Source organism: Calidris pugnax, unplaced genomic scaffold (genome assembly GCF_001431845.1).
Source record: "Calidris pugnax isolate Ruff unplaced genomic scaffold, ASM143184v1 scaffold248, whole genome shotgun sequence".
Lineage (NCBI taxonomy): Eukaryota > Metazoa > Chordata > Aves > Charadriiformes > Scolopacidae > Calidris > Calidris pugnax.
In genome coordinates this window covers 76,822-101,862 of record NW_015090965.1, presented here as the reverse complement: position 1 = coordinate 101,862, position 25,041 = coordinate 76,822, and the positions used below count along the sequence as shown (strand labels likewise).

Below are 25,041 nucleotides of genomic sequence, written 5' to 3'. Positions count from 1 at the left end.
CAAAGTTTCATATAAAATGCTTAAATTCAGAAACTATTAAAAGCAATCAAAGATTTCCCTTCCGTCATGAGACTAGAAAGACTTGAGCATTCCCAGAGTTAAAAAAATCACATTATTATGATTATCACAGACTACAGTCTTTCAAGAACGAATATAAAAGTAACAATCTAATAATACTTAATTCATCATAAAAATTTTCAAAAAGCAAAAGCAAGGTTATTAATTTTCAAACCGTATTTGAATGAATAAAACTGGAGACAGGGAAAAACCTTCAGCAGTTTGGAATCCAGCATCCATATGACACACAAGCCATACCAAACCCAACAATTACATTTGGCTTTTTTAAAAGTAGATCTCATTTGAAATATAAATGCTAGGCTATCCAGACAGAAATTTAATCATAAAACATCATAAAAACATTAGATTCAAAAAAGCTATTTGTTATTTATAGCATAAATGTTTGATATATTATATAGTGTATATACTATACAATAGAGTTCCAGTTTTTCTTTTCTTCATAGCCTTCTCTAGCATGCATTAGTATTACAGAAAATATGAATTATATGATTCTCAGGGAATCTAATCTAAATAACAAAAAAATATTATAGAACTATTTGTAAGGTTTGGCAGTCCCCAGTCAGATGATAACACAATCTGATTCTATCATTTTACTCTTAGTTTGAATGCTTGTACTTTCAAAGATTAAGAAATGCCTCATTGAATTTATCTTAAAATACAAAGAACAACTTAAAGCAGTTATATGAAACTATTAATTCTTCAAATACTGGTAGGTGGGATTTTCAGAACAAATTGAGTGACTTAGGAGCAAAAATCTCCACCATTAATGAGTTATATCTGAAGGACAGAAAATTTCTATACAATTTCATTCAATTCTACAATACTATTTCATACAACTTAGACACAAAATTAAATTCTAACCTCCTGTCTCTGTGTAAAATATAAAGATCACATTTTGTTTCAGTTTATCAGTCTGAAAACAGACTCTGCCATCAAGACAGTGAAGCTGGACAAGCTTCTAAGTGCTATCATTTCTCCCCAGTAATGGAGTGTGCACATACACATACATACACGAGTACATACACACACAAGCAAAGGGGTAGTTTGCATCAAAAACAAACAGGAAAAGTTAATCACTGTAACAGCACAAAGATGAGAAGATCAAAAGTAAATGAAAAGGGAAAAAAATGATTCAGCCCTGGAGAAATTAATATACAATGCTATAGTGTCAATTACAGATAGAGTTCAGCATTGCTATGCAGTGTTTGAAAACAAAAGTAACTAGCCAGTATTCAGGTGGACAGAGGCCAAAATAAGACATATTGCTAGTAAACAGCTAGCATAAATATTAATCACAGAAACAGCTAGATTAAAACCAAAAAGATTTAGCATCTGTCTGTTGCTTACAAAAAGAACAACAGTCCATGGTTTTTTAAAATTGAAATCAACATTTCATTTGCAAGTATTTTGATACTGTTCTAAATTGAGCACATTAACCAGATTGCAAAGTTGTAAGTTACTTCAGTGAATAAACAAGAGGGTTAGTCAAGCTGCCAATCCTTTTCCCTAAAGCAGGAATATTTCATATAAGGCAACATCCTCCCCATAAGTTTTCATTTATCTCATCCAAGGTTCATTTGGTCATTATCTATGTTGTTATCTGGCTTCGTGCAATAACCCCACCACGCTTAACCAACAGCAGAAGAAAGAATGTCAAAATAGAATTGACCAACATGTTTCACCATGTTCTCCAATGAATAATAGAAAGTGCATCTTAACAGAATTGGTCCATTTTAGGTTGACATCTCACCCTATCCATAAGCTCTAGCACAGCAGAAACTGATGGACATGCCCAGAAATGGACAAATATTAGAGAACAGAGGAGAGTGGACATGCAAACTATGAAGGAGGGAGAGTCAGCAAGAGTGGAGAAAGCTGAAGCACAGGCTAAATGAGGATGGAAACAGGGTGAACTACCTTCCTATACCTCTGCAGACCAACAGAAGTCTCCATCCTGGACTTTACCTCCTTAATGCAAATTAACCTGGAAACTCCAAAAGCCTCTTTGCTTTTTTTTCCAGCTGGTAAGGCATTGCCAGTTGGGCATGATCCTCTCTTTGTGTTTCATAAAAGCCATCACAGTATCATTTCCCTACAAAAGCTTTACATTTTTTCCTGAACATACACGAAACCAGAGCTGCCCTAAACAAGCAAACCTTTAAGCAACTATAGAAACACTTATCTTCCAAGGGAAAAAAATAATTGACATTTTCATATGACAAAAGACAAAACCACCTACTGTCTATTGTTCAGATTTTTAAATCAACTCTTGAGAAGTCACTGATGGAAATTCAAGAAGGAAAAGCCACTCCAAGTATAACTTGTATTAGGTTTGATGCAGTATACGACAAAATCACTGTATTTGAGAATAGACCCTGCGATTTCCACTCATTCAAGAAGCATTTCCAGGTGAAGAAGTTACTTCTTACTTCTACTTATTTGAAGAAGTAACTGAAAATTGGCTAGGGCATTGATAGTGGCTAGGAATGTGAGTTTTTACACTGGTGGAGAGACCAATGAATTGTATCATTCATTGTAGTGCAAATCTTGGGAATTTTGGAAGAAACAGTCTCTCAGCACACTAATTTCTCTAAAGTTCACTAGTTTATATGCCAATTTGTCTGACAGAGAAGAATAACATGAGAGGAAATGCTTGAGGCAGTTCATAAGGTTTTAAAATTCTAAACAGGTAATATAAAATATGCCAGAGTACAGGTGAAAGTAAATTGAATAAATCAACCGTAATTATTCATGGCTTCAAACATTATTTGTTCATTAACAATTTATATTAGAGGAAAATTTTGAATTAGAAGTCACAAACCAAAAAAAATTATTTACATAAGGATATCTTTACTTATTATGCTGCTAAAATTATAGTCAGACTGGAGGAGGCAAACTAAAAAGCAAAGAGAAACTTGCATCTTACGATTTTCTCACTAAGGAAAGAAAACTTGCTTCTGCTGAAGCAGGATATGAATCATGACCTTCTAGTCTGAAATAACAAGAACTTGTTGGTGGCACTGAATTTTTGAGACTTAGAAACAAGGTAAGAAAGCTAGTTATGGAAAAAGTACTCTCATCATTCTGAGTCCACAGGACGTCCAGTAAGAGCAGAAATGATCTTGTTTCTCTGAAGAAGCTAAAGCTCCTAGGAAGCCACCAATTCCTCCAGGTTTACAAAAGTTTTGCTCAACTCCGCTCACCCTGTTACTATCATTCTGATAATATTGACCATATCTTTCATGAGATAAGATTGAGTAATAACTATATAGTCACTTAAGAAATTTGTGCCACCTCTTATTCCAGGTGTTACAGATTCTGAAAGCAGATAAATATGAGCTGAAGTCATTACTCAATAATTTTCTATATATAATACCTGATACGAAACCATCATTTTTGTATATCTGTGTACTGTTTCACTATATAGATGACTTGAAAAATAAGCCATGATTTTAATTGAGGGGGGAAATGAAAACCTTTAAAATTGCTGGTAACGGTATGTTATCCTTAGTTCATGCAAACACATATCACAAAACCAGGAATCATATCACTCTAGTATTAAGATCATCCAGTGAATGTGACTGAAATACAAGCATTCACTTTTGGGGTTTGATAATATTAATTTCAGAATATTTTTTTACTTCAAAAACTTTAATAATGCACTTTGTATCTAAACCTGTTAAGATCCTTGTAATGAGTACACAAAAAAATAGCAAATACTGTCTAGTTCTCTACAATTAAAAGGCTTTAAAAAAATTTATCAGATTCAATTCTCAAAATAATGTTTTCAGAGAAATACACCCTAGGCTTCATCTGTTCATCTGAATCATTCAGGAAGTTTACAGTGATGAGTAAAGCTTGTGTTTATTTGCATTTCAGAAAACTAAAAATTAGCTCAAGATGCTAGAATTATTTGGATGCCTATATACAGATTTTATTCGCCTTCAGAATACAACTCCCTTTCAAAAATGTTAAACAGGAAGCTGGAAGTTTTGACAGGTGAATTTGCCAAAGAACAGAGTTAATATTAGAAGCATTTTTAAGCTTTAGCTGGATGCTTTTGCTGAAATGATTTGAAGTGAAAATGAATGTGGGCATAGGAATTGTCAGGTTTGGGCTGCCACATTCACATGCTACAAACCAAAGAAGGATGGCCTTTCAGTGTTTGGCTTGCAAATGCAGGAACACAAATTGCATCAATTTACACTCAGTCCAGATTTTCAAGATTTGCTCTCCTACTTAATAACAGACAGATTTTATTCGCCTTCAGAATACAACTCCCTTTCAAAAATGTTAAACAGGAAGCTGGAAGTTTTGACAGGTGAATTTGCCAAAGAACAGAGTTAATATTAGAAGCATTTTTAAGCTTTAGCTGGATGCTTTTGCTGAAAGGATTTGAAGTGAAAATGAATGTGGGCATAGGAATTGTCAGGTTTGGGCTGCCACGTTCACATGCTACAAACCAAAGGAGGATGGCCTTTCAGTGTTTGGCTTGCAAATGCAGGAACACAAATTGCATCAATTTACACTCAGTCCAGATTTTCAAGATTTGCTCTCCTACTTAAAAACAGTATAAAAATGATCATTTGGATCCTGATGCGTTGTACTACAGGAAAATGGGCATTCTGTGCCTGCAATTTATTAAGGTTCCTAATTGTTACACATCAGATAGGTGCTGGGTTTGTATCTCATAGATACAGATGTACTGTAAATCACAACCATACTGCACAACAATACAAGTTTACCATATTTGGCATTCTGTGCCTGCAATTTATTAAGGTTCTTCAAGATTTGCTCTCCTACTTAATAACAGTATAAAAATGATCATTTGGATCCTGATGCATGGAAAATGGGCATTCTACAGGAAAATTGGCATTCTGTGCCTGCAATTTATTAAGGTTCCTAATTGTTACACATCAGATAGGTGCTGGTTTTGTATCTCATAGATACAGATGTGCTGTAAATCACAACCATACTGCACAGCAATACAAGTTTACCATAGGAATTTCAAGAGCAGAGGTCACACAACCCATAAAAAGTCATTTGCTATTAGAAGGATGTAAGTCACAACCCTAGCAAGATTTTTATTGCTCATGGAAAAAAGTAACTTTAAGGAATTATGGCAGTTGTATCATTCCAAATTAGCACACCAGTATCTGGTAAACCAGCAATGCAGTCATAATTGCTCATGCAGATGACATAATACTGGTCCAATAAACCCAGATGCAAGGATTTGAACTGACAGCACTTTTGGAACAGAGATTCTGGCAGACAAAACTATCTTCCAGCTTGCTGAAGAGACAGCTCTTGGGTTTAGACAGTTCCCATATGATCTGCAAAGCATGTTTCACATCAAAGATTGCATTCCTGATCCACAATTTTAAACAAAAACCAAATCATTCTCTCTTAGTTTAGACAGAGGACACTATTGACTATTTATAATTCCTAAAATAGCATTTCTGCAACATAGCATACTATTGGTATCATTTGCCTGCAAATGACTGTTTTGCTTTTACTACGAGTGATTTAAGTATCTCCAGAATCCTTGTGCCTACTCTACCCCCAGACTATGAAGATGATGATACCATTTTAGCCATTTCATTTTGATAATATATTAAGCCAATTATGTTACTCTGTAGATCTCAAGAACTTGCTTAAGCACACTCCTGCCATTTTTAAAAAATAAAGTCAACCAAAGGCTCAAAATCAACACTCGCGGCTTTCTCATAAAATAAGGTTTACTACAGCAGAAGCTACTTACCATTAGAATGAATAATTTTTATTGGAGCATAAATATTAGTATTCTTTGATTATATGTTTCAGTTTAATTCCAAGAAGGAAAGCAGTGGACCCTAGCACACTCCTGCCATTTTTAAAAAATAAAGTCAACCAAAGGCTCAAAATCAACACTCGCGGCTTTCTCATAAAATAAGGTTTACTACAGCAGAAGCTACTTACCATTAGAATGAATAATTTTTATTGGAGCATAAATATTAGTATTCTTTGATTATATGTTTCAGTTTAATTCCAAGGAAGAAAAGCAGTGGACCCTATTGCTAGAAAGAAAAAACTGTATCAAAGCAAACAATGAATATCAGTCTCCCCAGCTCTCCTTCACCCAATCACTTCCCTCCACCCCAAGATATTGCTAGAAAGAAAAAACTGTATCAAAGCCTCCCCAGCTCTCCTTCACCCGCTCACTTCCCTCCACCCCAAGGGCACACTCCTGCCATTTTTAAAAAATAAAGTTACCCAAAGGCTCAAAATCAACACTCGCGGCTTTCTCATAAAATAAGGTTTACTACAGCAGAAGCTACTTACCATTAGAATGAATAATTTTTATTGGAGCATAAATATTAGTATTCTTTGATTATATGTTTCAGTTTAATTCCAAGGAAGAAAAGCAGTGGACCCTATTGCTAGAAAGAAAAAACTGTATCAAAGCAAACAATGAATATCAGTCTCCCCAGCTCTCCTTCACCCAATCACTTCCCTCCACCCCAAGACCTGCTCTGTGACTGTCGTCCCTTCTTTTTACTCAAACTGCAAACTGTTTGGGAAGAAATTCATCCTTTGTTCTGAAAACAAGCTACTGTATCAACAGCCCAGTTTGCCCAAAGTACACTGATTTAAATCACTTTGAGTGAATGGCCTTTAAATCAGATTTTCTACATAAAATAAAAACAGCTGTTGTATTCCATTCCACTACAGTTTTCAAGCAAAATACTGATTTTAATCTGTCTTATAGCTAATGTGGCTAATATTTTGCTATAGGTTAAAAATAGGCACTTTGGCTTAAAACTTTTTATTCTAAACCTGAAAAGGCAAAAAATTAACTACCAAACTAATGGCTTTAGAAACCATAAGAGAAACCAGACTACAGTTAGAAGCTAAAAAAAAAACCAAACCAAAAATGAAGTAAATTCACAGTAACCTTCAGTAGTGAAAATGACAACTCTGTTTCAAGTGTATCAAGTGTACACTAAATAATCCAGCTAATTTCTTGAGTTCCCCTAGCAGTGCTATCAAAACCCAGAAAGCATTTCCTTCAGAAATGTTCATTGGCAGCATAGCAGCAATGGAAGACCTATGTAGAAAATACATGCAAGTAGTTTCTGAATATCCAAGTAATTGATTTTAGGTGAACGGGAAACTACAATTATCATCAAATCTTCTGTCGTAGACCAGTTTTCCACTTTTTATTTAACCACGTAACACAGATGCCTGTAAGTCCCATGAAAGTGGCTACAGTTGTGCAGTTCTGCCCTCTCCTGGTTTATTCAACTCATGCAAGGGACAGGACAAATACCTAGAACAAGAAACTTGGAGAAAGGCAACAAAACATGGCAAATTTACCGGAGGTTACAGGGCACTGAATTGTCTTACAACCACTTCTCCGGATTCTGACCTATCACTCATTGACTGTTTATGGATAGAAAAGGATCTTTCTAAACACAAGAGAAACACAATCATATATTAATGCAATAAAAGTAAACCTCGGGTTCTGTTTTTGCTATTGCTATATTTGTAAAAAGATCATCAATAATGCTTTGTATTTGCTATTTTTTTTCTTTTAATCTGATCTAAGTTTCTCTATGTAACTTCAATAAATACTTAGGTAATGAGAGTTTTGAGAGACAACTACATGCTCAGATACCTGCGTAGCATCTCCTGCTTAGGTGGGTTAAAAACTTAAGTTTCTCTTCATCTGATATTTTCTTTTATCCCAGCACTATGATACCTCCTTCCCATGTCTCTTCCTTTAAGATCCTTCTTGTACATATTTCACAAACTCTAGGCTTGTTACTCAGAACAAAAGTGCAAACATATAAATATCAAAATGTCCCTCGTGAGTCAGAAATCTTAATAAAATTTATTAAGACCCTCCCTCCTGGGTTCCCTGATAGCTTTTTCACCTTTACCACCAGAACTAGACTGCATGAGCAAGGAAGTATTGCAGATTGCTTTACGCACAATCTGCTTTAGATTTAGGCCCTGCTAAGGTATACGAGCAACATAGAAAGTCATCTGCTTTAAGTGTTTTGAAGTGAAAAGTGAACAATGATAACAGAAACTTGCAAAAATATTGCAGAATAACAAGAAACCCCTTACTTCTAAAATTTGTCTATAACAAAAAAGCTTTCCTTATTTTCTGTTTCTGCTTCTCTGAAAACAACCCTGCAAAGGGATCATCTTTGGGTCTTGTTCTCTCATGGACATCAGAGGGTTGCAGCTGAGTTTAGAACCTTAATAAGATTTTGTGATAAAATAAACAGCTAAACCCCCAAAAGTTTGCTTTCCAAACACTGAGAATAGCTGGACAAGTGGGGACAGGTTAGAACAAACAAATGTTCTCCTGGGCACCAAAGAACAAAATTCTTCCAACTTGAAATGTAAATATTCTTGTAAAAGGCTTATAAACAACTAAACAGCTATTCATATAGTCGCATTTACAGTATGGTCAGGAATTACGCCGAAGGGACTTATTCCAAGCTGTGAACAGAGTCAGAAATTCTAAGTCTCACTATCATCTGAAGCACTCAGAGGATCAGCTCTACCTCCCATCTTTAAGAACAATATCTATCTTTGCTTTTAAAGAAAATAGTCTTTGTCTTACCTTTGTCAGGACTTTTGCTAGCCTAGGCTATGATGGAAGTAAAGACAGGTATTGCCTCTTTCATCTCCTGGAGAAATATGTTCTTAGAAAATGCTTTTTGGTATCTAGAGAGGCCAAGGGTCTTTTCTGGGCAAATAGCAAAGCTAGAGCTCTGAGGGGGAAAATATATATTTTTCCATATAGATTTACAATCTGCTTACAAGTTCGATTGCAGACAGATGTAGGACTGAACAATACTAATAATTTTAGAAGCACTTCACAGTGATAAAATGAAATATAACAAAATACTATTTTAATAGTATTTTAATATTTTAATCAAACATTATTGTATTCTGATTACTGCAGAATTAATTCATTTCCAAGATCCATTTAAATTCCAAAGAGATCTAATTTTCCCACTCTGGAGATGGAAGAATTGGTTGGACCACATGCTACTATAATCTGAGTTTATCATGCTGATTTACAGGATTCCAGAGTGATTCCATGCTAACTAATTACACTTTTACAAAATACTTTCCTTTTCTAACTGTTTTGTCCAGGCAATTACTAACTGGAACATTCTGAGTATCCTGCACTGCAGTTCTTACAGATATACTCACAAGAAGTTTGAACTAGATTGCTCTGATTCCAATAAAAATACAGTCACAGAAAAGTGGGGAATTTTTTTCATCTCTCTGCAAGTGCATGAGGTGAAAACTCCATGATAAAGCAAGTAGTAGCCACCAACTTTAAGAAATGTAACCTTTAGTTGAAAAACACCCAAATGTTTCTTGGGAGCAAGCTAATAAATCCACAGTTGTAAGAACTTTGAACCTGGCAGAGAGAAAATCCTGAGATCCAAGAGATGCCATTTCTAGTCCCAGGTGGATCTGAAACAGGCTGTTAAAAAGTCACATCAGCACACTGTTCTTTGCCAGTAGTATGCTCCCTTTCTAGATGCTTGGTGGCACATGTGGCATCCTGCCACAACCTAGTCAGTCAGATTCACAAATCCCACTCCCTAGGCTCATGTCTGAACTAACTATCAGATTGGAAGCATGGTGTGGCATTGCTATACATAATTATTATTGTTCCACACGTGTAAGAAATCATCATTGCCACCTAAAACATCAGACATGCACACATTATGACAATCTAACATCTCTAAGTATTTGACAGTTACACACTTGACCAATGGGGAGTAGCCAGCACAATTATCACACTAGAGTTTTATTGTTCCATTTTTCAGTAATTGTTCATATGTGTACTTCAACTATGTTTCTGCTCAGGAGTGTTTAGACACAATGCTTTTTATCATCTCTCATACATTATATATGAATATAACCATGCACTCCACGGGGATTCTGAACATTTATTAACATTCATAATACACTTTGTGGATAAAGAATGTTGTGTCATTACTATTGTCTATCTTTTAGATGAATAGAAAGCATGTGATATGTGCATTCTGGTCCATTTCCCCCATTAATATACTTATTTCTCCTATGGCTGTACTATTTAAACAACTAGTTATTTTACAGTGTTACTAGTTACTTTACCATAGAAGCAGCTTATGCTCTACCCATTTCACAATTCAGCAATTTTAGTACCTCCAGCTATTTAATATCTCCAGCTAAAAAAAAAAACTGCCAAAAAGAAAGGAAAAGGGGGAGTTTTCTCCTCTTCACTTAGGAAGATTTTAGTGCTTTTGCTGTATGCATTGTTTCAATAATTCTATATAGGTGATTACAGAGAGTCTCATTCTCTTTCCCCGACAGGGCTTTATTCCACTATTTAACAAGGTCACTTTTTGCAATTCCACTCGATGCTTCTATCACTGCACAAAACCTTTTTAGTACACAAGATTTTCTTTTCCTATTAGAGACTTTTCTCCAGCTTTCCTTTGTCACTTGCTCTCACCTTTCTGCCCTCAGCAACTCACTACCTGTTCTGTCCAGGGAAGATCCAGAAACCCCTCCTTGATTCAGAGCTCTTCATCGCAAGAGACTATAACAAGTCACAGCTACATAAGTCTATTCTTTACAAAAATTGTCAAACCTGCTACTGCTTTAATCTCATCTAAAGAAAGCCTCTCAGAAAAACACTGCTCCTTCCAGCTGCCTTCTCCTATTAAGAGTCTGCAGCATTTCTTTTCCACTCATAGAAGATGCAACTTTCTGCACTCAATTTATTGGGAAGAATCTAGGCTTTGACCAGAGATGAGATCTGAAAGTCAGAAAGGGCTTTCTGTCAGTCTTTTGTTAGAAAGAAACAGAGCATTTTGAGATCTGAAATCCTTAGTCGGCAAGTTAGCATGCTTCTTACCTCCATCTTTCTATCTTTAAAAACAAACAATAGCACACATACTAATAATTAATCTTTCTCTATTTAATTATAGAATAGGTCTGAACCTGCATTGTTTGCTCTAGCTCCATGGCCTTCAAAATCTATCGCAAATTTCAATCAAAATTGAAAGGGAAAGAAAAAAAGATCCTCCAGGATTCTGAATAGAAACTCATCTTTACAAAAACCATGACACAAACACAATGGTGGCAAAAGACTTCAACACTTCTTGAGTGACTTAGAATTAACTTTTAAAGTTTTTATTGTAATGTTAAAACCAATCTTTTCATATATATATAGTCTAATTTGTTAATTTTATTCTTCTTATTCGAAAAAAAGGCATAATCATTCTGCCTTTGGGGGTTAACAGAACCCTTGTGACTAGTTGTAACCATGGAAATATAAAGAGCTAGTCAGAGCCCAACATCAAACTAACAGAGGTGCTGGGAGACAGAAAATAGATATATGATGAATTTGCTTCACATGAAAGCTAGCTGAATCTGTACCAACCGCATTAACAACTCAGAAAGTGAAGTCCACAAAGCCTTTTGAATGCCTAAAAGCGTACAGCATTTACTATGGCTTCTCACTGAAAATAAAGGGAAATGCCTCTAAAGGTTTGTTTTTAAAGCACTGAGTGCATCTGAACTAGTTTAAAAGCAGAGACAAAATGAGGTAAAAATGGTTACAATGTGAATAGGAACAGTAACAATACGCATGAAAAGACTAAAAAAGGCCCCCATGAAGAAGAAGGGTTTTCTTAGACTAAGATTGTAGTTATGGAGATTATGCAACCGATGACCAGTGACACCTGAGTTAGCCTGTACCAAGCATCATCAAGAATGCTTTCTCATCATCTGGAGAAAGCCCCAAATTTAACAGACACAGAAATACTCAAGACAAGCAATCACCCAGCTGATGATTTATTGACCAAACTATCTGCCTTATAATAATAAGGCATGTGCATAATTAACTGCCTCCTCTGTGACAGGTCAAACCTGCAAAACATTGTTTAACCCATCACAATTACAGTCCTTAAACACAGTCACCCTCAAAAAGAGACACCTTTGGAAAAAAATGAAAACATATATTCCTTGCTGTAATAAGCAAGCTATGACCTACGGCAGATAAAAAACCTTTTCAGTAATACATCTCAACAAATTACACCTAGTTGGAAAAATAAAGTGATGGATATACACAGCGAAAAGACACAACATATATGCACATTACTTACATTTACACAGGTGTGCAATGACTCAAAAGAGCCAAAACGTGTCAGCATGATCAAACAGATACTCTCTCACTCTTTCAAATTACACCTAGTTGGAAAAATAAAGTGACGAATATACACAGTGAAAAGATGCAATATATATGCACATTACTTACATTTACACAGTTGTGCAATGACTCAAAAGAGCCAAAACATGTCAGCATGATCAGATACTCTCTCACTCTTCGAGCACTAGCATCATTAGACAAACTGATCAGACCTCCCTCTTTGCCCTTCTTCTTTTCTTTAGCCCAGTGATAAGTACAGAATCAGAACTCTTCCAGTTCCCCTCCTGGCTTCAGGAAGGCCAAGCTCACCTCCAAGCCAGCAGTATTCCTGAGGCACAGGAATTTATATGCCCAGATGATCCAAATGACAATGCCACACTTCCTAAAATCAGCTCAGCACAGACTTGTATATAAGCTTTAAAATCATGCAGTGAAGGCATTTGGATCCACAAGGCTTAACATTCTTAAGGAAAACCTGGTTTGCCCTTTCTTTTCTGTAGGTCCATAGGATTCTATATAGCGTGGAATATATGTCAGCTTTACTTTCCCAGGGACAAGAAAAGAAAGCTAGATTAATTTTGCAGACTTTTATGATATACATCATTTTTTCATCTTCTTTGTCCATTTGTCTATTTGTTTTCTATGGAAGCAAAGCACAGACCCTTAGGTCATAATATATTGCAGATTTCTGTCAGCACGGCTGTGCTGACCAGGGCTGTAAACAGTTGAGATATCATGTACATACAATTCTACTTGTAGTTGTACTTGCAGAAAAACAAACAAACAAAGGAAAAACAAACAAAAAAGCACCTTAGACAAGATGCTGGGAATCCCAGACACTGGGTTATAACTCAACACACGATTAGGGCTAATTGTATGCCAAAAATAAAGAGATCTTCTGGGCCTATGTCAGCTGCATGAAATACAGTCACTGTTTCTGCCATGTATAATCTGCTGTTTGACCATACTACCACCCATTTTCCCCATTTACCACAACTGTTCTTCAAGTCTTCAGAGCATTTTAAATTTAGGATGAGGCTAATGCTGTGAAAAATGAAGAGACCTTCTGGATGTTTTCTTGCAATTTCTTTGTCATCTTATTTGACTCTTCAGTTTCAGAGCTGCCTTGTATACCTTTGCAGGTATGCTCAGTTAAGGGTACGTTCATTACATTAATTATTTTACATTTCAATATTATGTCTATGGAAATCTTCAAATCCAATACTTGAAGTGTAACATTTTAACCAGGATAAAATTTGAAGAAATCTCATTGCTCCATTCTTGAAATGAATGGTACAGATAAAGTACTATGCGTTATGGACTTTCAATAAAATAGTGGATTCCAAGTGCCTAATTCATTTTTATAAATTGGAACGGGTTCTTATGCTGCTTAAACACTTTCAAAAATATTACCTCTCTATCTAATTGCTGGTACAGTAACTGGAGTACTAGAAGCCACTCCTAATGAGAGATACTACTGCACTGTACTAATTATTGCAATACCAGTAATATATTAGAAATATTACACAAAAATATGATTTATTACAAAAGCCAAATGGATTCCATAAGGTTACATGAGATGGAACTTATAGCAGAATGCATTTCTAATGTTCCAGAAGAATCTTGGATACAGTTCATATTTCCATTTTGTGTGTGATGAAAATTCTTTAGTCCTGTTTGGGAATTCATTACTCAAATATTCATAAGAAATACCAAATGCAATAGGTAGAAATATTTGAACAGAGGCCAAGTAATATAAGTCTGGTTTTTTTTCATTAGTAGCACAATCTTCATATTGGCTAATTAATATAATTACTGTTTATCTTAAATTATTATTTGTGGCATTTTAGCCTTTTATCCTCTGAACCTCAAGGCAGTACCTAATATCACAAACAAAAAGACAACATGAAAGAAGAATTAGGTGTACCGCAACAGAGCACTGGCCAAAAAAAAGCACTACAATAGTTTGCATTTTTATCTTGTGTTTCAGTGGCGAATCTTAAAACACTTAAAAAATATTAAAAAGGATGCTTTGAAGCAATACCCAAAGTAAAGTAATATTATCCCCATTTAACTACAAATAAACAAAAGGTCAGAAACCCAGATTCAGAAATGTTTAAATAAATAATTCACTTTCAAAAGAAAGGATTTGGTCTGAAGTAACTTCACAGGTCTGTGGATCTTCTGTGTCCTAGGCATGAGATTGCCCTGTAACTTTGAGCATGGGTAGCAAATATTTGTTTACTAACTAGGTATCTACTACTACAATACAAAAGGAGTCTAATTGTGCACTGATAAGCTAGGAGCACTGCCAATCTTTCAGCTCGTTTCGTGCACTGCATTTCAGTACTCAATAATAACTTGATCTGCATACTTACAGATACTGTCTTTGGCTTGTGCAACAGCTTTGCATCCAGTTCCCAATACAACACGTAAAAACAAGAAAGAAACACATAAGAACATTTCCTCCTTTCGCCAAAGACCCAATCCAAAGATCACATAGGGGAGTCTTTCACTTAATGAGATGTAGATCAGATTTCTAAAAAGCAGACATTCAATTCATGATTTCAGCAAAGTGTATGTTGTAATGAATACACTTATCCACCTTGACTAATCTTTTCCTGCTTGGCATTTATACATGCATTATATCTTCTATTATGTTTTTCATCGATTTTATAGTCATGTAACCAATAGCTGATATTAAACCATAAACAATAGAGAATGGTCATTAAAATCTGAAGTAAAACCTGATGAAACTACTTTCTGTGGTTAATATTACATGTAAGTAAAATTATACTAGGCATGATGTAGGTCTTATTTATGACAGGCTTAACATTTTCCAAGGCAAAATTAAAAGAATTATGTAGGAAAAACTGTGCACTACTTTATGCCATCAACATAATTAAGTATGACACAACATAAGGATTATGGGAGCAAACCCAAGGAAATACAAAATAGTTGGCTACCCCAAGCTGCTACTTCCAACTTGGAGTTTGAATTAATTAAAAGATCAAGTCTAAAATAACAGTAGAAAACCACATACCTAAAAGGATGATTACTCTCCTGAAAAGTCAGAGAAGAGTTTTAGCACGTAATTTAGATCCATGGAATGAAAAGAGTTCTAGGTATCATACCAACTTTGCTATGGAGGCAGACTCAGCTTGGTTGAGCTCTCTGACTGAGGCAGCCTGCAGGAGTAGCATGTGAAGAACCACAGAAGAGGATTTTATTTTGTTGGGTGTTGCAAGTTTGTCTATCATTAAGTTGTTTAGACTCCCCTGTAATCTCATGCATTGCTTCTCAATCTCTGGTCCATACAGGGATCCAGAGGACACCTGAAGATGACACAAACCTTTTAAATAAATATAGACAACTTCCCACACATCCAAGCAAGCACGGTGGGGGAAATAAACATTGTAAATAAATACACGGAGTATCTTATATTTCATCAGCTTTATGTGAAAATCATTGAAGAAATACCAGACAAGAAATGCAACAGACCACTAGCATTTTTTGATTAAAAAAAATAACATTTCATTAGCTTTATGTGAAAATCATTGAAGAAATACCAGACAAGAAGTGCAACTGACCACTAGCATTTTTTGATTAAAAACAAAAAAATGCAGGTTTTTGTTTGTTTATTTAAATGTGTTGATTAACATATCCTTGAGAAATCTGTAGCACTTGGAGCAAGCCATCACCATCTGCTTAGACTGTACCACTTGCACTGCCCTGGGCCTGTGAGGCAGCCTCACGGCCACTTATTTATCTGATAACAATGGATATCTCAGTGATGCTCCCTCTTTGCTTGTCTCCAAACGTGTTCATGGATGAATGGATAGGTCTATGCCATGTCTAAAAGGAACAGTATAGCAGGTCACTTTCATGCTCTTTCTAATCCCACAATGTTGAAGAATATCCTTTTGCTCTTCGTGCTGAGAACTAGGATTTTTTTCAGAAGTTAAAAGAAAAAATAACTGCTTGCAAAGAATAGAAAAATAATTTATGTTAGTAGAAGTCTTTCTATAAAAGCCCTAATTTTTAGATTTGTGGCCACATTTGGGAATGCAGACATCAGATGGGTATCAAAGAAGTGTAGTATACAATAATAGTTAAAATTTATGCCACTCCCAGTGACATGCACATAATTAATAATCAGATTTCTGAAGTCACTGCAGTGGGTGTGGAGAGGGTGGGACCTGTATCAGATGTGGTAGCTTTGCTTCAAGTCCAAATTTACTGCAGCACAATAAGGCCAAGACTCACAGCTAGCTCCATGTCATGTGACTTGCAGACTCGAGAAGCACAAATTACACACAGTAAAAAGTAGGCTGGAACTTTGGGCTGCCTCTCCCAGATCCATCAGTTCAGATTGTTCTGGGACTGCTGTTGCTTGGCCAACTGCAGGAGAAACGAGCAGCCGATGCAAGTCCTGCATGAAGGTGGAGCTGAGCAACTGTGTGAACACGTTATGAGTCACATGATGCAGAACCTCCTGGCTACCACTAAGGGTGAAGAAGTGGGGATTAAAGTCCCCTTGTTTTCCTTCATTAAATCCCTCCCATTAAAACCCAAGAGATTGTAGCAACAGTCCTGGTGAGAATCCACCAAGTACAACATTGGTGTTTAAGATTTCAACAACCAAGGTCAGCTAAACATACAAAACACAATGGATGCCAGTTCACTCATGCATGAAATAAAACGTGCAAAGAAAAGTAGCTTTCTACCTCTAGCCAAGTTTTGCTGCTGAGAAGAGAGTCAAATTACCCTTAGAGCACCTGCACTCATCAGCGTGACATTCTGGTACATCCCAGAAGGTGCCACCCTTTGCAGACCCAAGTGCATAGCTCCTGAGCATGCAAGTCAGCAACCACATCAGGGCTCAAGGGCTGGTGGAGCCCAGGGATGGTCTACGAAGATGGGGAAAGACAGGGAAAAGCATTGCAAGTTGGCTGGACAGGTAGCTCCACTTCACATTGTGTACAAGGGTCCAATGCCCGCCATATCTCAACAGTGCCCATATTTTGTCCTTCCTTCTCATCAAGCTTTTTCCCAAGCATCTTCAGGAACAGGTATCTTTAGCTTCTGTCATGACTATTTTGTCATTTGTTTAGAGCTGACTGGGACTTAAAACCCATAGAGATGGACAAGACGTTCCTCTTTGCATGAACAGATAGATGAAGTCTTAGGATTTTATGGCAATAGGCAAAATAATTGATAATTGCTAAACTTTTCAATTTGGTTGCAATTTGGCATCCATTTCATACTTCCGCAATGTAAATATATCCAAGTGAATCTAAATCATGTATGTAGCTTGTCTTTGTATATAATTAATTAACACATACTGTCTTTTCTGTTATTTGTGCTAGTCACTGGAATTTATCCCCAACATACGTTACTATGGATTCCTTTTTGTTGCCTTTTTCAGTCACTGAAATGGCACATCCATTTTATGGCATATGCTGTATATATATTTTTTGATCACATCACAGCCTAACATTACTGTGGACTAACTTCAATGCTGTTGATACACTGACTTTTTTTTTAAACATGAAATGGACAGAAAATGTACATGGGAAAAGACAACACACTAAGATGGAATATGAGTGACTGAGCACAACTATGAGAATAGATTTTACAGGATTATGTTAAGTATCCTTTAGATTTTAAAGATGTCAGCTAATGTAAAACTCTAATGTACCAGCTGCTGTCCAAACAGATCACAAAATGAAAGTTCCCATGCTGAGCAGGGCTTAAAATAGAGCAGCTGATGAGTAACATAGCATCGCTTATATAAAATTCACTTTTCATGCACTAAGGCTTTTCATTGTCAAATATTCCTGGGGTTGCTTGCTGTTTTCCATGAAAAACCTGCAGCAGAACAAAAGCACCAATTTGTTTGGCTTTTCAGGCTTTAAAATGCAGTTGTTATTTTCATGCCACACAGAAACTCCCTTCCAGTCTGCTTTGTGATTCATGTGTTTGGCTGAATAACTTTCCTGGAACTCAGAACAAGAGGGAAACCTTCCCTAAGTACTTCCTGTCTTTCTCCATGTACTAATAACAAGATGGAGTCCTCCCACCTTTCCCATTTGCAACACGCCAGGCACACCTACTGCTTGATATACCCATAAGCCTCAGAAATAGTCTGCTTTTGCTCTATTTTTAAAATAGCTTGCAATTTCGCTGGCAACAAAAGTGTTGTTTCTCTAACATTAACATGCATCAAAGCAATATTATTAGACTATTTAATTAATAGTCTGTAGATGGTGGAGAAATCATAGCTCGCTATGAACATAAAAGATGCATTGCTCTTCCTCTTTAAAAAATAGTTCCTGTCTACAGCTAATGACAATGTTGAGAGCACTGTCAGGAGTATAAAAACATGTCATATTGAGGGGAAGTGCAACCTGTGTCATGTGCTTAACCTTCCAGGCCTTACTCCAAATGCCCCATGGAATCAGTATGAAATCAGCGCCGAATTTTGACTGCATAAGAATTAAGTTCAGAATAAGGTCTAGCACAATTCCAAAATGAAATGCCAAAAAATAAAGTCACTGTAATATTACAGCCTGTCAATCTAGAAATTCTAAAGTAATGGATTCAAATTACACCATCCTCTAATAAAAACATGAATTGTTAAGCTTTTATTAGAGCTATCAGCACTAACCGAAAATAGAATCAAGACCCTAGTTTTTAAATATTTCATAGCTTCTTTTCAGAATATGTGTCCCAAGCATCATGTTTTCCTCCTATTTGGAAAACAGCTGAAACGTTTTGTGGAAGCGATACAAAAATTAACCAGAGGTGCTGAGTGGCTTACCAAACTCTTCTAAAGGCTGGCAGCAAGGTACTCCAGTTCTAACTGTGGCTTTGAGTCTGACTTGGCAGGTGGGTGTAATCCTGGCCAACTCATTTAATCTCCAGGCCTCTTTTTCCAATCTGTAAAAAGGGCGATATTATACTTATCTAATTAATACAATCTGTGGCTGTTAACTAGTTAAAACTAATTACTCTTCAAATATTTAAATGACTTCTACAATTCCAGCTATCCCTTTTTGTTCAATTGATCCTGCCTCTTTTTTACCCCTTAAAACACCCAAATCAAGGCTGGTTGAAAAGCCTTCTCTCTCCATTTCATTACCAAAAGGAAAGTCGTCTTGTTGCTTTTTTTCCTCACTCATTCTTACCCTTATTTCAAGCCAAAGCTGCAGATGTGCGGCCTTGTTCTGGCTATTCTGTGAAATTTAGCTTACAGAGTTGATAGATTTTGCTATCCTTAAATGAAGCTTTATTCCAATAATAAATTAATCTTTACCCTGCCATAGGAGTGTTGTTACCCTCCTGAAATGCAGCAACTAATGCCTAGCACGCTTGGTTTTGTGGTCTAAGACAAAGGTTCTTTCTCGTACAACTGTTCAAGTGAAGCTGCAACCACTATATAAGGATGCAAGATAGATAAAGAAAAAAAAAAAGCTATAAAAGCTACAGCCTTCCTTGCTAGAAAGAAACAGATTAGTCTTAGTCAAAGATGCAGTTGCCAACAGACCATACAGAATTGTAACACCTCCTCCCATGAAAAGGCATTAAAACTCCATCCTGGATCTTAGTGTTCTCAGCAAATCTTGAAGAAATGCAGCCAGCAATTTCAAGAGTGTCTTTGGCCTAATTCCCTCTTAACAAAATAGCTTCTGGAATTTTTTATTATTTTCTCATGGGAGGGAGGCAAGAATCTCACACTAGCTAATTCTAGGTTTATACACGATGTGTTAAAAAAAAAAAAAAAAAAGATATGTTGTTGAACCAAAATTACTCCAAGAATGGATACAGATTTTTTTTAAATCAAAAAAGGTAAATAAAACTTTATTAAATATTTTGATAAAAAATGAAAAGAAAAAAAAACAAAACCAGGAAGACAAGCCCCTAATGGAAAAATGCTGTTAGTTGAAAAGGTTGTAACCTTCAAGATTTTTAATTTACAGGACTTTATTCAGTAGAATTGTTCTAACATATTTAAAATTTACCACCTTTCCTTCAAGTTCAGGCTTCCAGTCTCTGAAAATCTAATTAAATTCCATATATTTTTACTGAAGTAAAAACTCTGAATGTGCTTTGACTTCCATTAAATTTGAATCTGGATAAAGATAGAAATTCTTCCTTCTAAAGCTTCCATAAAGATTGGAAAAATATTGCAGACGTACTTAGAATTTCTTAACTCTCTGGCTTAAGCCTCATTTTCTTCATTAGATTCTTCTTCCTGTTCTTGTTATGCTGCCAGATATTGGATTGCCAACTCTTGTGAGTTCCTATTGAGTCTCAGAATATTAATTGATGTTCTGAGAGACCACAGGGCTGAAATCAATGGATTGTATAAGAATCCTCTCTTTTTTTTCTGAAACAAGATTCTAGCCCTTGAACTTATGACAAAGGTTGTGAGGATGAAGAATGGATTTTTAAAAGCTCAGAAGGAAGCAGTCACATGAAAAAGTCAACATTTATTGTACAGTTAGGATTATTAATGCTTGAATTTGGAAATATTGTGGTAGGACTAAGTATACACTCTTTGAATTAACAAACGTTTATACAAACAAGAGAAGAGAAACCTAATATTCCCCTGGCTTAGGTGTTGTAATACCTCAAGAATTTGAAGAACTCTGAAAAAAATGAGTAAGGAATAGTACATTAAGATAAAACTCTTGTTTTGAAGAGGTTTGAGCCAGCCACACGTGAGCTGGGACAGACTATAGTAAACAGAAGACTATAGTAAACAGATCACCACCGTGGCCTTTGTTGCATCGGTCTGCAAACAGTCCCAAGCCCTAAGTTCCAGTTTCTTCTGTCCTGGTAACTAGGTTGAAGCATGGCACCAGCTTTGTGTAACAGGATGAGAAATATGCCTCAGTGTATCTCTGGGTTTTTTAAAGTATAGACAGAACAAGAAATCTAGGTATTCAAGTTATTAAGTCTTGCTAATTTTCTATGACCTATAACTTCTCTTGCTGCAGGTAAGATCATAATTGTGTGTCAAGAGATTGGATAAAAGGGTAAGACAGGCAAATTAATATTGCATGCCTGAAAACCTATAAACAAAAAGCACCTGTTTAAAATGTTTTAAAATATAAAGCATCTGGATCCACAGTCAAGTACTCAAATATATAGCACATCTTGGACATATTTTAGAAGGCATCAAAAAGTCTACACATAAAGTACTATCTCCAAACTATTTTACAAAAATTCACACTACAAAGACTCACAGATTTGTGTCACTCTGTATCTCTAATTGGGGTCATGATTCATGTTTCAGAGAAAACACAACTAAAGCATCAAAGTACTAACTTGGCAAGTTACATCTGAACATCTGTTGTTGTTCCAGAGATATATCAGGGACTGTTTGAAGGCACCACCACCCCACTCCACAAAAAAAAAAATATCAGTTTTTGGGTTATTGTCTGAGAAACTAGGCTCCTTTTTGTGCATGTAATGAGATACCTAGATTAAAGAAATTAATTAAAAATTGCAGATTTTAAAGTGAAACCACTGACACATAGCCTTATTATGCATTACGTAGGCTGCATTTAATGAAGATCAAACCCACTACTCTTCTTGACACTAAGTCCAAACCCTAAGACTAGAAAAGTGGTTACTGTAGCATTCAAATGTAAATACAGTAAAGAAAATCAATCAGTTGGAACACAGGTTAGTTGATCCAGTATTCTATTAATAAAACACAATTTTCATTACAATCATCACATAGCACACTCTCTTCCCGTTTTTAAATCATAATTTTAAACCAGAAATGAGTCTAAATTCTGGTGTTTTAACATGGTATAACCATTAACACATTAACATAGTTAGAGGAAGCTGAATTTCTGCTTAAGAGTTAATTTACTAACTTGTTTAAAAAAAAGAATAAAATCTGAAAATTAATCAGGTCAGAGTTGACTGGATGAGGAAATGCTTTTGTTATTGTATCAGAAACACCTCTGCACAGTGCCCTAAGAAAAGCACACAACTGAGCCAGTCCTTCTAGAAGGTTTCACAATTTGCAGTTTCAAGTGCTCCTTCAAGTACTACCCTTCAAGGAGAAAGTATTCTACCTTTGCTTAAGCCTTCCCTCTTCTATTTGCTTTTTGTGTTTAGAAATGCACGGTAGAAGGGTGATGCAAACTCTTTTCTGGCAACAGTAGCTGAATTCAAGTCTCATTAAACTTCAAACTGTCATTTCTTAGCTCTTCAGTGACAAAATTTGCACCCTTAAAATTTTAAGGTATAATAGTAATCTTTAAGATGCCTTACTGACCTACAGGGAGAAATTCCCTGCACTGAACTTACAAAGAAAGCCACAGAATAGGACTGACATATATCATTATATGCTGAAAATAAGAATTTGATTAACCAGATGCTGTTATTTTCTTTAATATCTTATGAATAGAAACTACAGTATAAAAACAATTCAAAACAATCATTTACTGGGAAATATGACATATGGCCTGCTAAGCTGCTTTCCTACAGAAATAGCTAAAGATCATTACTCTTGGCATCATTCCCTACAACAGTCACTGGGCTCATTATAACAGACAGTATGTGATTGAGTTTATAAGGAAGATTATTTCTACAGGTGGGCAGAAACAATGGTGAAGACTACAAAGACTTGTGAGAAAGAAGTAGTCAAGGAGACTTCTCCACCTCCATAACTTCTGGGTGCTGAAACAAATCAAAGCAGCATTACTAGAACAGTTGCTGAAAAAATAGGCATTTTTTCATTTTTCTTCACGGTATATACTTCCATTATGCTAATACATAGTATTTCATTTAACTTGTTCTGCTGGAGGGTTTTTCCTTGAGTAAGAATATCCTGATGTGAACAGGAAGTTTGCATACAGCAGGGGCCACTTGTTGCCTGTGTTTAGTCCCAGATCAATTAGGTGGAAACCAAACGTTAATGCTGTCATAGGATGAGTTCACGTTCTGTGATAATGGATTGGAACCACAATCACGCTGTGATAGCGCTGCAATCCAAGCTTCTCCGGTGATCTTATACTAGTAAATGTAAACCAAATATTTGTGACATGCCATCACAGGACAGGAAATGTTAAAGACAATTATAATGTGGCAATGATAATCTGATGTAGCAATAATACAATTGTATTAAGCAAATGTTTGCATTTGAAAGCAGCTACGCTGTGATTATGTTCTTGCAACACATCCTCTTTACATGCCAGCACTTTTGCGTTGATTATCTAAATTTAGACTATAGCATGGTGCAGTAGATAGGTTTACTATGTTCCATCACTGGCCTTTTTCACATGCTGAATAAAATTACTGCTGTTTACAGCATTGGCATGATATGATCACACTGGGAGATGGTGGAGCATTCATGGTATTGAAACCGATGGCAGTACCACACGTGCTTCTGAGACGTTCTGAAAAGTGCTGAGGCTATTGTGTGAGGACTCACAAAAAGCAGCATGCGATACAACATCCAGTTGTGTAGGGGCAGCCATACATACAACACGTAAGGCAGGCACAACATTTGCCAAGGGAGGTCGCCACGATGGGGAATGACACTGCAGCCCATGGGTGCAGCTGTGGTGGCAGTGGGAGAAAAGACAGGCGCCGGTTCCAACTCTAACCATTCTATGGTTCCATGTGTAGAGACAGGACAACAGATCAGGGTTTTAAACTGAAACAAGGTAGATTTAGATTAGTTATTTACCCTGAGGGCGGTGAGACACTGTAACCCAGAGGTCTGGGCGCCCCTTCCCTGGAGGTGTTCAAGGCCAGGCTAGGTGGGGCTTTAAGCACCCTAGTCTAGTGGAAAGTGTTCCTGCTCATGAAAGAGGGGTTAGAACTAGATGATCTTTAAGGTCCCTTCCAACCCAAACCGTGCTATCATTCTGTGGTGACCCCACAGCAGGGAAGAGCGAGGGCAAGCAGTCCCTACCAACAGGGCAAGGGCAGACAGCAAGGCTCCCACCCGCCGGGGGGCAGCCCCCAGCGCCCTGAGACAAGAAGGGAGGGAGGCCCGCGGGGCTGTGGCGGCGGACACTTGCCGCTGAGGGGAGGCGAGGCGCGGCCTACTCACTGGCGGCCTCTCTGCCGCCACGGCTGCTGCTCTGACCTAAACGCCTCAGGAGGTGACGTCACGGCGCGGGCCGATGTCACAGGAATGACGCAGAAGCGCGGGCGTGACCCAGCAGCGGCACTGAAGCAGGGAGCGAGCAGCCTCGGTCAAACCGCCGCCGGCCCTGCCACATCCGGGTCCCGGCCGGTGACTGACGGGCCCCCCCCCTCCCTCCCCTCCACTGCGCACGCGCCCCTCCCTCTGCCCGCCAGCTCCGCCCTCCGCCGGGAGGGGGCGGGCTCAAAACTCCCATCCGCCTTTCCGATTGGTTCGCACTCCAGGGGCGCCGGGGGGATTAGCTGCCGTTCAGGAGGGCGGGCGTTGCCCGTTGGGGGGGGAGCCGCTCGCTCGTTGGCAGGCGGGCGCGTCCGGTCCGGGGCCGGAGGAGGGTGCCATTGGCTGGAAAGTAGGTTAGTGGTGCGCCGTTGGGTGGCAAGCCAGGCGGAAAGTAGGTCAGGGACGGGGGCTGCCTGCGCCGGGCGCGCAGCGCGTTGCCGAGGGACGGCGACCCCCCCCCCCGCCTCCTCCAGCCCGGGCGCGGCGCGGCGAGGGGGCGCGCGGAGATCGCGGTGAGCGGCGAACGGGCGGTGGGCGACCGGTGGGGAGGGGGGGAGAGAAAAAG

At 37.5% G+C, this 25,041-nt stretch overlaps 1 protein-coding gene across 4 annotated transcripts in view; it reads left to right on the top strand.

Annotated features, from left to right (window-relative positions):
- Positions 1–24,855: 24,855 nt before the first annotated feature.
- Positions 24,856–25,041, top strand: part of ARNTL (aryl hydrocarbon receptor nuclear translocator like) — a 53,447-nt gene continuing 53,261 nt past the window's right edge. For all 4 annotated transcript variants that reach the window (XM_014952563.1, XM_014952562.1, XM_014952561.1 and 1 more), the window contains exon 1: positions 24,856–24,988. The gene's annotated coding sequence lies outside the window, so the exon portion shown is untranslated. The remainder of the gene's footprint in view (positions 24,989–25,041) is intronic.